A 12,311-nucleotide genomic window follows, 5' to 3' on the forward strand; every position below is an offset into this window, starting at 1 on the left:
GGTCACTAGCTCTTTCCAAAGGGAGTGGTGATAAACAAGTGAGCAACTCATTTGTTTTCCCAGAGAAGCAACTTGTAATTGTGGTGATGATGTGTTAATTCTGTATTAAGTGACTTATTGATCAAGCACCTTAAAAGGCTGCAAAGTTTTTCTCTCCTGCATTTCACTGCAGATGGGAGTGGGGAGCAAATGTGAAAGACAAATGAGATTGAAGCGCTGGGGACATCCAGCAGAATAGCAACTCCTTGTCAGTGGAGAACAACTCATCAGTGTCTGCTGCCTACAGGTCCTTGGGAGGAGTCTAACATGATGGAATATACAGGATTTGCTTTCAATCCTGGCTCAATCATTTGGGTAAGTAGCTACTCTGAACCTCAGTCTCCTCATCTGCAAATGGGGGACAGTACCCCTGAGTGTTATGGCAAGGATTAAATAAAATAACGTGTGAAGAGGCTAATGGGAACAGTCAATGCTTCCTGCTGTTTTCCTTTGACAGATCTCTTGCAGCATTATGACCCTGGGGAAGGAAGTGGGCGGATGCTGCTTCAGGAAAGAGAAGGCTATTATGCAGGAGAATCCCTTTAAGATTGGAAGCGGAAGCGAAACTCCAGAAAGGATTCTAAGAAGTAAAATAACTTTAAGGGAATCCCAGAGGAGAGAGGGTTCCCTGGGAAGACTGAGAAAATGTTAAGTCTTTTTAAAGAATTCCTGCTTAAACAGGACATTGCTTGAGTGGTAGATTGGAGAAGGTGAAGTGCTAGCATAATGATTGGGGACAGGCCGTAGATTTTCTCCAAAAATTAGGTGAAGATGTGTGAATTCCTAGGTTTCTTGGGGCCAAGAGAAGGTTGTACTGGCCCTAAGTGAAGCTGTCCCGTGGGGGAAAAGAACCCCACACAGCGACTGTGGAGTAAACTCTGTCTGGGTGTGGGGGAGAACGAAGGTCATGGCTCCGGAGCACCAGGAAGGTAGTGGACATCTAGTTGGTTGTTCAAGACTGTGAACATGCTACCCCACAGAGCCAGCAATCAGATGCCACCAGTACCCCAAACCAGACCATTTAAGGGGACGAGAGCCAGCAGCAAACAGACCACGAGTTTCACCAGCCATGGACTTGCACCACAGATATCAGACAAGACAGGGTACAGACCTAGCCAACCACACTGGGTCAGAGACCTAGCTGGTGGATCCTTTTCCCTGTCACCATGGTGACACGGCTTCCCTCTTTAGCCAGATGCCATCTTGGTTGAGGGAGGTAGGAAACCTAAGTGATAAAACATTTCCCCAAAGATACATAGGTTACCCTAAAGCATCTATTTGAACTTTAAGAGATTGTTTCAAATCCAAAGACTCCTGTAAATAGAAAAGTTTCTGTCTTTTGTCTGCTTCTTCCTTCTCCCCATGCCTGGCCCAGTAGGATGAGGACTTATGAGATTAGTTGCAGAGAAATAAAGAGGTCTAACTTTCATGCATCGGAGAAGGAAATGGCAACCCACTCCAGTGTTCTTGCCTGGAGAATCCCAGGGATGGGGGAGCCTGGTGGGCTGCCGTCTATGGGGTCGCACAGAGTCGGACACGACTGAAGCGACTTAGCAGCAGCAACAGCAACAGGCCTTTATAAGCTATTATACTTTAACCCTATTCTGAATTTAATAGCAGCACAAATAGGAGACACTCAGTGCCTGTGAGTTCCCTTAAATGTAATCCAAAATATCAAGTTGGGTGGAATCCTTCTAAAGAAAAAGATGCATTTCTTAACTAAAGTTACTTTCAAAGAAGCTCCTCTTTCCTGGTATGTTAAGTGCAACTACAGTCCCTGGGGTCGAAGAGTCAGACGCAACTGAGCATCTGAGCACACAACACAGATTAGGAGGAAAGCTTGTATGTTTTTATTGGTCACAGACTGGTTTTATTTGTGATAACACTGAAAGAAAAGATAAATGGCAAGATTTCCTTATGTTTCAGTTCGTGTATTTTTTTACATTGAACATAGTTCAGATTTTTTCCTGCTGCTCCACAAGTATTAGGGGAGTGAAGACATCACAGCAAGTCCCCTTTTCTAGTGTGATGACATTTCACCACATGGGGTTCCTTGTCCCTCTCCTTCCCAGTGCTCCAGAGTGTGGGTCACTCATCTCAGCCAATACATTTTTGTTACTTACCCCTTCCAACATTATTCCAGACTTCTCCTAGTTATTTTGTCATCCATCTTCATTTAAACAGGCCGAGTGCCCTCTGTGAAAAATATTATTATCTCCATCTTGCAGATAAAGAAACAATGGACCAGCAGAGTTAAGATATTTCTAAATATTTATAGCACATAAAATAATGAGAGTTTGGTATGAACCCCAAATCCTTATTAAAATATGATTCTTGGAGAAGGCCTGACAGTCAGAAAATATCATCTGGGAGCCCAAGGTAGAGATTAGAGTGCCCTCGCTTGGCTTCTCCCCAGTGGACCCCCAGGAATTTGGCTGAGAAAGGAAATATGTTTGCCTACCCTGCCCCCTTCCTTCAGAAACTTCCACAGAGAAGATCACCAACCAAGGGACAGTATATAACCCAGTTTTAGATATCTGACTGTCATCTCTGAGTAAGAAAAATACATGAGAGTTCCCTTTCAGAAAGTAGAATAGATCCTTTTTCCCCCATCATCAAAACAGAAGAAGAGAACTAGAGTTCTCAAAGAACTCGCTCAACCTGAAGCAAATCACAAATGGGGCCACTGCTTAGACAGTGTCGGTCAGATCCCCAGGCTTCCTCCAGATCTGATTCCATCTCCAGCTGGGTATGTGGCCGGGAGCGGGAAGGCTTGGCGAGAATGCGGATGGTGTGGTTGTTTTCCCTGGAGACCAGGACTACTGAGAGTTTTAAACGTAGTAGGGCCAGATGTAGCGATTAAAAACCTTATCTCTTCAAATCCACTTCACCTTTAAATCTGTTATATAAGAGGGAACTTGGAAGTGATCGTACTCCCTTCCACTCTCAAGGGACCAGGGAGTGGTTCAACTGATGATTTTTAAACTTTTTTTTTTTCTCCCAAAGGAGATATTACAGAGAAGTCCAACACACACAACAGTTAAAGGCCAACAGCTCAGAGTGAGATGGAGGGCTGACGGCAGCCCCACCCTCTGTGCGGTCTTTTTCTGCCACTCCCACACATCCCCAGGACATCCCTGTGGAACCCCAGGGGCTCCACAGAGCGTAGTTTGAAAATCACTGCATGTGAAGAAACATGTGAGAGAGAAAACCACACGTGAAGAATTATCACTAAGGGCTCCCACAAGCGTCATGCTTGTACTTTGGAGAATTATGATTCATTAACCAAATAAGAAATTACCACCATTTTTTTCCAGGGTTCTTTATCCCAAGAACGCTAGGATACACACAGAATATATTTATTCCATTGCCTCGGTGGCCATTTTAAATTTAGCAAATATTGTTTTTCCTTTGTTTCTACTTAAGTTTTCAGATTAGATACATTTCACTGTGCTAGACTTAACAGGAGTCATTAAAATGCTCAAAACACAAACACATCTCAAGGAACTCCCAATATACACAGTATGAAAAGACACAAATAAAAAGTAAAACAAATAAAAGGTGAGTGACAATTAAAAACAAATGAGATATTGCAAGATAATATGTGATTAAAGGCCAAAGTCATCATCCAGAAAATAATTGTTATAAGTACCAAGACTGCCTTTTATCTCAGTGGTACCTTAATTATGACAGTGACACAGCTCAGCTGTGTCCGACTCTTTTCGACCCCATGGACTATAACAGTCCATGGAATTCTCCAGGACAGAATATGGAGTGGGTAGCCTTTCCCTTCTCCAGGGGATCTTCTCAACCCAGGGATTGAGCCCAGGTCTCCCGCATTGCAAGCAGATTCTTTACCAGCTGAGCCACAAGGGAAGCCCAAGAATACTGGAGTGGGTAGCCTATCCCTTCTCCAGCAGATCTTCCCACCCAGGAATCAAACCGGGGTCTCCTGCATTGCAGGTGGATTCTTTACCAACTGGAAAAGGGAAGTTGGTATAATTAAGAGAAGCCTTAATTATAGTATCTAGCAAAACAAAGGAGGTCAATCTCCACTCTCTTTAGCCCTGGTCATGTCTCCCTTGGAATATGGACTTAATTCTAGGGGTCTCAATTTCGGAGGAGTATGATCCAAGGGTAATGGTCTTTGATGTGAAATCATGTTATGTGGACAAGTGTTAATAGAGTTGTAACTGCTATGCCTGGAGAAGGAGGAACATTCTTATCCTTTTTTTCTTCTCCAGCATTTTCGTTAAAAAGGATATGGTCCATCTCTCTGCAGCCCTTCTTCCCCTCCATCCTTCCTATTCTCCTCTCCTGTAGGGCTGGCACCAGGGGGTGCCATTTACACAGACTGCAATGTAAAGGATATCCTTTAGGGCTGTGAGAGGCAGTAGCCCAGTCACTGCCATTATGAAAAGGGATTTGATTTTTAACAAGTGGCTCCAAAGGTTGATTCAAATGCAAAGATCAGAGGACAAGGTGAGTGAAATTTTGGTTTAGGATAAGGACATTCTCACAGTGGGAGAAGACAGAATGGACAGCTCTAGATGGAAGTATTTGGAAAGAGGTAGGGTGGAGGGAAGTCCATGCTTTGAAGATGGATAATAATAAATTAATTGTGCTTTTGTGGTGTGACTGACATAGTGGCATTTTAGGTTTTCACAAGTGTTCTCCTTCTTAGGCATTACAACAATACTCCTGGGTGGGAACTATAATTATCTTTATTTTCTAGATGGAGAACTGCAGCATGGATAAGTTGTTTTACTTTCTTTCCTAAGGTCACAACAGAAAGTCAGTCAAAGCAGGTATTTGAGCTCAGGTCTCTCTGATTTCAGAATGCAAACTCTTAACCATTATGTCACATGAAGCGGTTGACAAGGAGGTACAAGATTCCATCATTCTTAATGTGTTTGTCTGTTCAATTGTGGCTAACCTTGACCTACAAATGAAATTAGATCTTGACCTTGTACATCAGAGAGTAAAGTCATTTCTGTGGAGTAAGGGTGGGTGAGCTGCATGTGCCTGGCTCTCCCTGCTCATTCATATCTCTACCTGGGACTCAGGAGTGAAACCGCACACCTGGGCTCCAGATGCCTTGGGGAAGCTGTCTTCCATGCAGCATAACCCGCCAGATCCGATTCCATCACTCAGACACCCAGCGTATGAAAGATGTGCAAAGACTCATGCTGGGTATTTTGTTTGGTTTTCCCAAATGCCCACTCCAAAAATAACACCTAAGGGAGGCAAGACACGGCCTTATGGGATATTGCAGTCGCTTGCTGGTGGGAGCTGGTGGGAACGGAGCCCATCAGAGCACACTCAGTGTCCACTGTCACTCAGGAAACATAAGATGAAAGGGAGAGACAAAACCATTCACAACGTGTGCCTCTGACAGCTGCGGCTCTCCCATCGCTAGTGCTGGGCCTGCTCTGAAGACCACGGGGAGGCCTGCACCGAGGCTCTGTTAGTGCTAAAACAGATGTTCCTTCAGCATGCACATCTTAGGTGGCCACTTTCACGGGGTGGAAAAGGATAATCTAAACCTTCCCGTTCTTGCCAAAATAACCATGTGTAGGTCTTTGTTCTGCAAGCCTCTGGAACACACAGATAGATTTCCAAGCAGTGGGAACCTCCTGTCTAATTCAGTCTTTGGACCAACTCTTGTTCTGTCCATTTCACCCCAGTTTCCTGAAACCCTGGCTGGAAGGCTCCATGGCTGGAGTCTGTGAGAGCCTCCTTTGTAAGGAGAGTGTTCACGGCCAAAGCCATCAAAACAGCAGTAAGGGACACTGGCCTCAAGTCAATGACAGCAGTGACAGGTATTGCCTTGGCTTCCCAGGCTTCCCCCCACCCCTGCAGTTCTGTTCGCCTCATTTGGCTCCTTTCCAGGGAGCATGGCAGCAGTGTCACTGCCCGTGGGTTACAATTGGCACTGCCAGGCTGAGGGTGGGGATGGCAGAGGACCAAGCTGTGGCTGATTCAACTGCTTGGGGAAACGTTTGGGCCCTGAGTTGACACAGAAACAAGCTACGAAGCAAGAAAAAGAATTCTCCAAAGCGACCCAAACATGGCAGCCCCAGATTTATATTCAAACCTTTCCTCCATTTTCCTTCTCTGAATTTGGAACATTTGCATCAGAAAGAGAAACTGGAAAGAGATGGATTTAGAAAAGAGAGGGGAGTAGGTTAGAGAGTCAAAAAGAGAGGCAATGTGACAAAGTGAAAAAGAAAAATGGACTTGGAACAAGATCTCAGATTTGGGCCTTGTCGGTATGCCTGTGTGGCCCAAGGAAAGTCACCTTTCAGCTCCAAGATCTGGGTTACTTAGGTCCCTTTCAGCTATAAAATTAAGACCTAAGAGTTCTTGGTTATATAAACAGAATTCTTCCAAGACCATAATTATTCCCATAATCAAGAACTATTTGTGAAGTCATCAGTGTGTGATTTTCTGAAGATAAAAGCAAGAAGACTTGATCCTTACAGGCTGGATAGCTGTAATATGGACCAAGAAGTAAGTTTTTGAGTGTCTAAAAATTTAACCAATATGAATTAATAATATAAATGTTATGAATGTATAAAACAAAAATGTTTATATCATGGGACAGTGAGTGATAGGGAAATTTTTCGACAGGGGAAACCCAGCTCCTGATTTTAGGATGACACCTTCCATTTCAGGTGTTCAGAGCCTGAGACCCACAGGGACTCTCTGGCATGGCAGAACTGTGTTCTATATTCTGTTGCCATTTGCAACAGATCTGAAGGGGTGATGGGTCAAACAGAAGGAGCCCTTCTGGGGTTAATGACCATAAAAGCTGAAGACCAAGGCTGCACAATGATACTCATTGGAGTGAGTTTCTTTTAATGGATGTCCTTGGTCACCTTAAAGAAACCTGAGTGTCAAAGAATTGATGCTTTTGAACTGTGGTGCTGGAAAAGACTCTTGAGAGTCCCTTGGACAGCAAGGAGATCAAACCAGTCAATCCTAAAGGACATTAGTCCTGAATATTCACTGGAAGGACTGATGCTGAAGCTGAAACTCCGATACTTTGGCCACCTGATGGGAAGTGCTGACTCACTGGGAAAGACCTTGATGCTGGGAAAGATTGAAGGAGGGAAGGAGGAGAAGAGGACATCAGAGGATGAGAAGGTTGGATGGCATCATCAACTCAACAGACATGAGATAACAAAGTCCAGGAGATAGTGAAGGACAGGGAAGCCTGGCATGCTGCCGTTTACGGGGTTGCGAAGAGTCAGACATGACTTAGCGACTGGACAGCAACATTGCTCACCTTGAAGAGACTAAGAATGTTTAAGTAACTTAGCCAACACTCAGTAAGGAAGGGAATCAGGATTCAAACTCAAACTGCCTGACTCCAGAGCAAACAGTTTTAACCACAAGTCTATACCGCCTACTTCAGAATTCTGCCAACCTGAGTGTCAGTAATTTCCAATCCTGACAAATGGAAGCCATCAACATTAGGGATTCTCTAACTAGACTGCATGTTAGGACCCCTTGGAGAGCTTTGTAAAAACCACCCATGCCAGGCTCATCCCCAGAGTTTCCAGTATTATTGGCTTGAGGGAAGACCTGGTTATCAGTTGTTTTTGAAAGCTCTCCCTAGGTGATTCTAAGTGAAGCTGGGGTGTGAATCACTAATGTTCATAGTGAAAAATGTCAGACTCCAATGAAACTCAGGTCTGGGGCTGCCCTCGTGGGATGTATCCATGGCAGCTTTGAGCTGATGGTTTGAGTAGTGGCTTGTGGCAGGGGATACAAATCTTAGAATCGTTAAGCAGTAGATAAAGCTCTGGACCCATGAGAGCTCTGCTCTTGGTGAAAACTCCCCATGTACCACAGGCCTCTGCTGGAGAAACTACCCAGAGAGCACAAGAGGGATTTATTTGGCTGCAAATGAATGTTTGTATCAAGAAGACAGATTTAACCATTTAAGTTCCTATTAATGGGAGAACACTTTCTCACTCCTCTCTGGTTTCCAGGAATGGAGACTTCCCCTAAACGGCATTTTCTTACCTCATCACTAACATTCCAGGGAGGCTGTGCAAGTTGCCAGTGGGAACGAGTGGAAGGGAAAACAGGTGTCATCCAGGCCCTTTCTCTCTCCCTTCCTGGTAGAAGCCAGCTTCCCCGGAAAAGCTCACATTCTGCTCTGCTCTGTTTTTGTCTTTGGTCTCTCAGGGGAGACAAGTTTTCTAAGACTGCCCACGTGGCAATGCTTCCTAATCAGGGTGCAGAGCTAGCCATGCCATATATCTCAGCTGTCCTCATTAAGGTGATATCTTAACCACCCTCTGCCTTATTCCTTATCTCTTACACAGTTTAGAACTTGGATGGGGGAAAGACAGTTGTTATATATTGACTTCATAAAAATGTCTCATCAGTTCCCTTTAAAATGCCATTTTCCACAAGTTAAACAAAAGACTCCAAAAAATATGACAAGTTCTCTCCCTATCCATACTGTCTCACCATTGTACTACAGCCCTCATTATAATGCTTTAGCTTTTTCTTGAAATAATAATAATCAAATCATTTGTAATCCATATGTTTCTACCCAAGACTGGCAACCAGAACTTTAGGATTAATTGCAAGAGCTCTAAAGAGGTTTTTGGACACTTGTCCCAAGAGCTTCCACAAACAGCACCAAGATGAGTAGCAAGCCCCGACTCAGAGATCCCCACTGCTTTGCCAGGTTATGATGCCTTCTTTCCTAAGTAGTGGCCAAGAGAAAAGGCTTTTCAGATCTTCTGGAGGGTGTATGACATGAAAAGCTCGTTCTGGTAAATGGAACCAGACCCCTGTCATCTGACACCAACCATGTCCCTAGGCCTAGAGAGAACCAGAGGAGGACGAGCAGATAACCTGCAGCCTAAATAAGTACTGTCATCACTGCCCTGGAATCTCTCTGAAGCCTGCCCGGCTACAGCGTAGAATTCCACAGGGCACGTGGCACTCTTGGACTCCATCCAAAGGAGTAAGTTGCCAGGAGGTCCTCATCCCAACATGTGCCTCTGGGACCGTGTTCCTCAGCAAGCTTCAGCACAGCGAGTGTTAATAAAATCCTGCTGCTAGTCAGCTGATCGCTACATGCATGTTGATTCAGTCAAGGCTCCGTTTAGAAGCAACAACCCACTTTGTCACTCACCCATTCCTCATTCCCTCATTGACCAGTGAGTTTGTTCATAAGGCAGGTCTGGGTGTTGGACAGAAGGAGCCTCTGCTTACTGGCCTAATCCAGAGGGCTTTCCTATGACGTGTTGTTTTCTATCACCAGCACCTCCGCTTCATGCCATACTCTTGGCTAATTGAAGCTGCTGAAGGCAGGAGGATCCCACTAATGGACTCGGCTCTCCCTCAGGGCTCAGACGCCAAGACAATGTCACAGCAGCGGGAGGAAGAGCCCAGATGGCCCGGCTCAGGTGGTGAAGGCCTTTAGAAGCTGCCTTGAGGCTCTCAGTGGCTTTAGATCGAAAACCATCTTGGCCCCTTCCAGCAGCGTAAGGCATTTTATGACAGCCTGAAAGCACAGAGCTTAAACAGAATGATGATCACAGGGCAGGAATTTGGACTCCAGGAGAACTGCCTAAGCACAGATTATTTTTCTCCGGTATTTGATGAGAACAAACGAAGTTAAGAATTTTCCTTTTGTTCGTCTGGCCTGTGGCATTGTTTACTTTCTTTTTATTATTCTCGAAGGCACTTAGAGCTCTGGCAGCGTTTCTGTCCTAAAATCTTATTGTCAGAGGTTTATTTTTCAGCTGTTTCAAATCATATCTGATAGAGTGAGTGCTTTGCCTGGGTTCATCGCTTTACCTCAAAAGAAATAAAGTTCACCCTTTAAATGACAATATTGATTGTCTACAGCTTTAAGTTTTCTACACTTAAGCTGCAGGCTTCATTTCAAAACCTGTTTTCCCTCATCACAGAGGAACGATGGTGGAAGTCTCACTCTGCTGGAGTCTGGGTAATGACCTAACACCGTCGTTTGGACTATCACTGCGTTTTGTCAGATTTTCACTGCGCGTGGAGTAATTCTTTGTCAATGGTGGTTCTGTCAACTGTGGTTTGGAGGCAATGAGGTTTTATACTTCTGCCTGAAATTTCTTAAATATATAAGCTTTTAACGTTTGCGAAGTTGACTTCAGTCCTCTTTTAAAAGAAACCCAATATGCTGTTTTTCCTCTCCTCAATCAGGACGTGCGTCGGAGAGTCTGGACTTCACGTGCTGCTCTTCCAAAACAAGGACAGGATATCAACCCAGAGAAATGAGCCCTTCAGACCTGTGATGATCTGTGAAGAGCTCAGATGGACTTAGCAGGCATTTTCTTGACACCTGGGAAAAGTCAGCATGTGAGAGAGGGAGTAGCATTATGGTTACGAGGCTACGTTCTAGAGCTGGGCTGCCTGGTTGAATGCCAGCTACTCAGCTGTAGTGGGTTAAATGGTGTCCCCTGCAAAAAAAAAAAAAAAAAAAGATAAGAGCACCTCCTAACCCCAGGAACCTGTGACTGTGGCCTTATTGGGGAAAAGGGTCTCAGCAAATGTAAATACATTAAGGATTTCTGAGATGAGATCCCCCTGCAGGACGAGTCCTGTATCCAATAAAGAGAAGACACAGATGCAGAAGAGAAGGTCATGTGAAGATGGAAGCAGAGACTGGAGTGATGCTGTCATAGGCCAGGGAACACCTGAAGCCACCAGAAGCTAGAAGAGGACAGAAGTGTTTCTCCTTAGAGACTCTGGAGGGAGTGTGGTCCTGCTGGCCCCTTGGCTTTGGACTTCTGGACCCCAGAACTGTGAGAGAATACATTTCCGTTGTCTTAAGCCACCAGGTTTGTGGTTATTTGTTAGAGCAGCCCTAGGAAACAAACACGTCACTTACCAGCTGAGTGACCTTGGACACAATATTTGACCTCTACAAATCGGACCCCTTGAAATGCCTTCACACAGGTGAGTGTCTGCACCTGGTATGCTCATACACATGACTTTTTTTTTTCTTGTGACAACAGGCAAATACAACAGAGCTGAGACTTCAACCCAGTAAGTGCTGGTCAAAAGAGTCACTATCTTGCAGATGTAGAGGGCAGACTTGTGGACATAGAGGGGAAAGGGAGGGTGGAACACAATGACACATATGCACTACCGTGTATAAAATAGCTGTCTAGTGGGAAGCTGCTGTATAGCACAGGGAGCTCAGCTCAGAGCTCTGTGATGACATAGAGGGGTGGGATATGGGGAGAGAGGGAGGCTAAAGAGGGAGGGAATATGTGTATACATACAGCTGATTGACTTCATTGTACAGGAGAAACTTGTGCTTGGCACGTAACATGTGCTCAATAGGGTATTCATCACTGTTTCACTTTTACTTACCCTACAGAGTTGTGATGAGAATCAAACGAAAGAGTGTATTTAGAAGAATGCAGTGTATTCAACTGGTAATTATGACCATGATCAAATGACTGGGTCTTTCCGCTTTCATGATCTGCCCTTGCATTTGCTTATAATTAGTGCTAACTAAGCATGTGTGAAGCAAGAAGCCAGGGGCAAAGAGTGTATACATAGAACAACACTGAGCTGGAAGCTTGGTTTTCTAGAGTCTCCTTAGGGCAGCTTCTACCCTGCTGCTGGTAAATCATTTAGGAGACTCCTGCTCTGGAGGATAGTCTTTGGAAGACCCTATGTCCCTACATGGAATGGTTGTTTGAATCCCCAGAGTGTCCCTGTTCTGAGAATGGCCAATGCATGGTTTGTTCTCCAAGGGCCATGTGTGTGTGTTGTAGCCCTTGCTGATCAGCTCTGTGGTGGGCCCTGCCTCGGTCTCCAGGATTTTTCAAACAGGTTCTGAGGAACTAGAATGGGTCCTCTCTGGTGGTAGGAGAAGGCAATGGCAAGCCACTCCAGTACTCTTGCCTAGAAAATCCCATGGATGGAGGAGCCTGGTAGGCTGAAGTCCATGGGGTCGCTATAAGTCGGACTCGACTGAGCGACTTCACTTTCACTTTTCACTTTCACACAATGGAGAAGGCAATGGCAACCCACTCCAGTGTTCTTGCCTGGAGAATCCCAGGGATGGCAGAGCCTGGTGGGCTGCCGTCTATGGGGTTGCACAGAGTCGGACACGACTGAAGCAACTTAGCAGCAGCAGCAGCAGTCTCTGGTGGTGCAGCTGTAACACATGAGGTGGGGAATGTGCGGCAGCCCAGTTTGCTGCCCATCTGCCATAAGAGAGAATGAGACTGATGTGCAGAGAGCAC

At 45.1% G+C, this 12,311-nt stretch overlaps 1 long non-coding RNA gene across 1 annotated transcript in view; it reads left to right on the top strand.

Annotated features, from left to right (window-relative positions):
* Positions 1-9,261: 9,261 nt before the first annotated feature.
* LOC138990002 (uncharacterized) overlaps positions 9,262-12,311 on the top strand; it is a 48,129-nt gene continuing 45,079 nt past the window's right edge. The window contains exon 1 of the long non-coding RNA XR_011466192.1: positions 9,262-11,007. This is a non-coding gene — a long non-coding RNA (uncharacterized lncRNA). The remainder of the gene's footprint in view (positions 11,008-12,311) is intronic.

Source organism: Bos mutus, chromosome 11 (genome assembly GCF_027580195.1).
Source record: "Bos mutus isolate GX-2022 chromosome 11, NWIPB_WYAK_1.1, whole genome shotgun sequence".
Classification (NCBI taxonomy): domain Eukaryota; kingdom Metazoa; phylum Chordata; class Mammalia; order Artiodactyla; family Bovidae; genus Bos; species Bos mutus.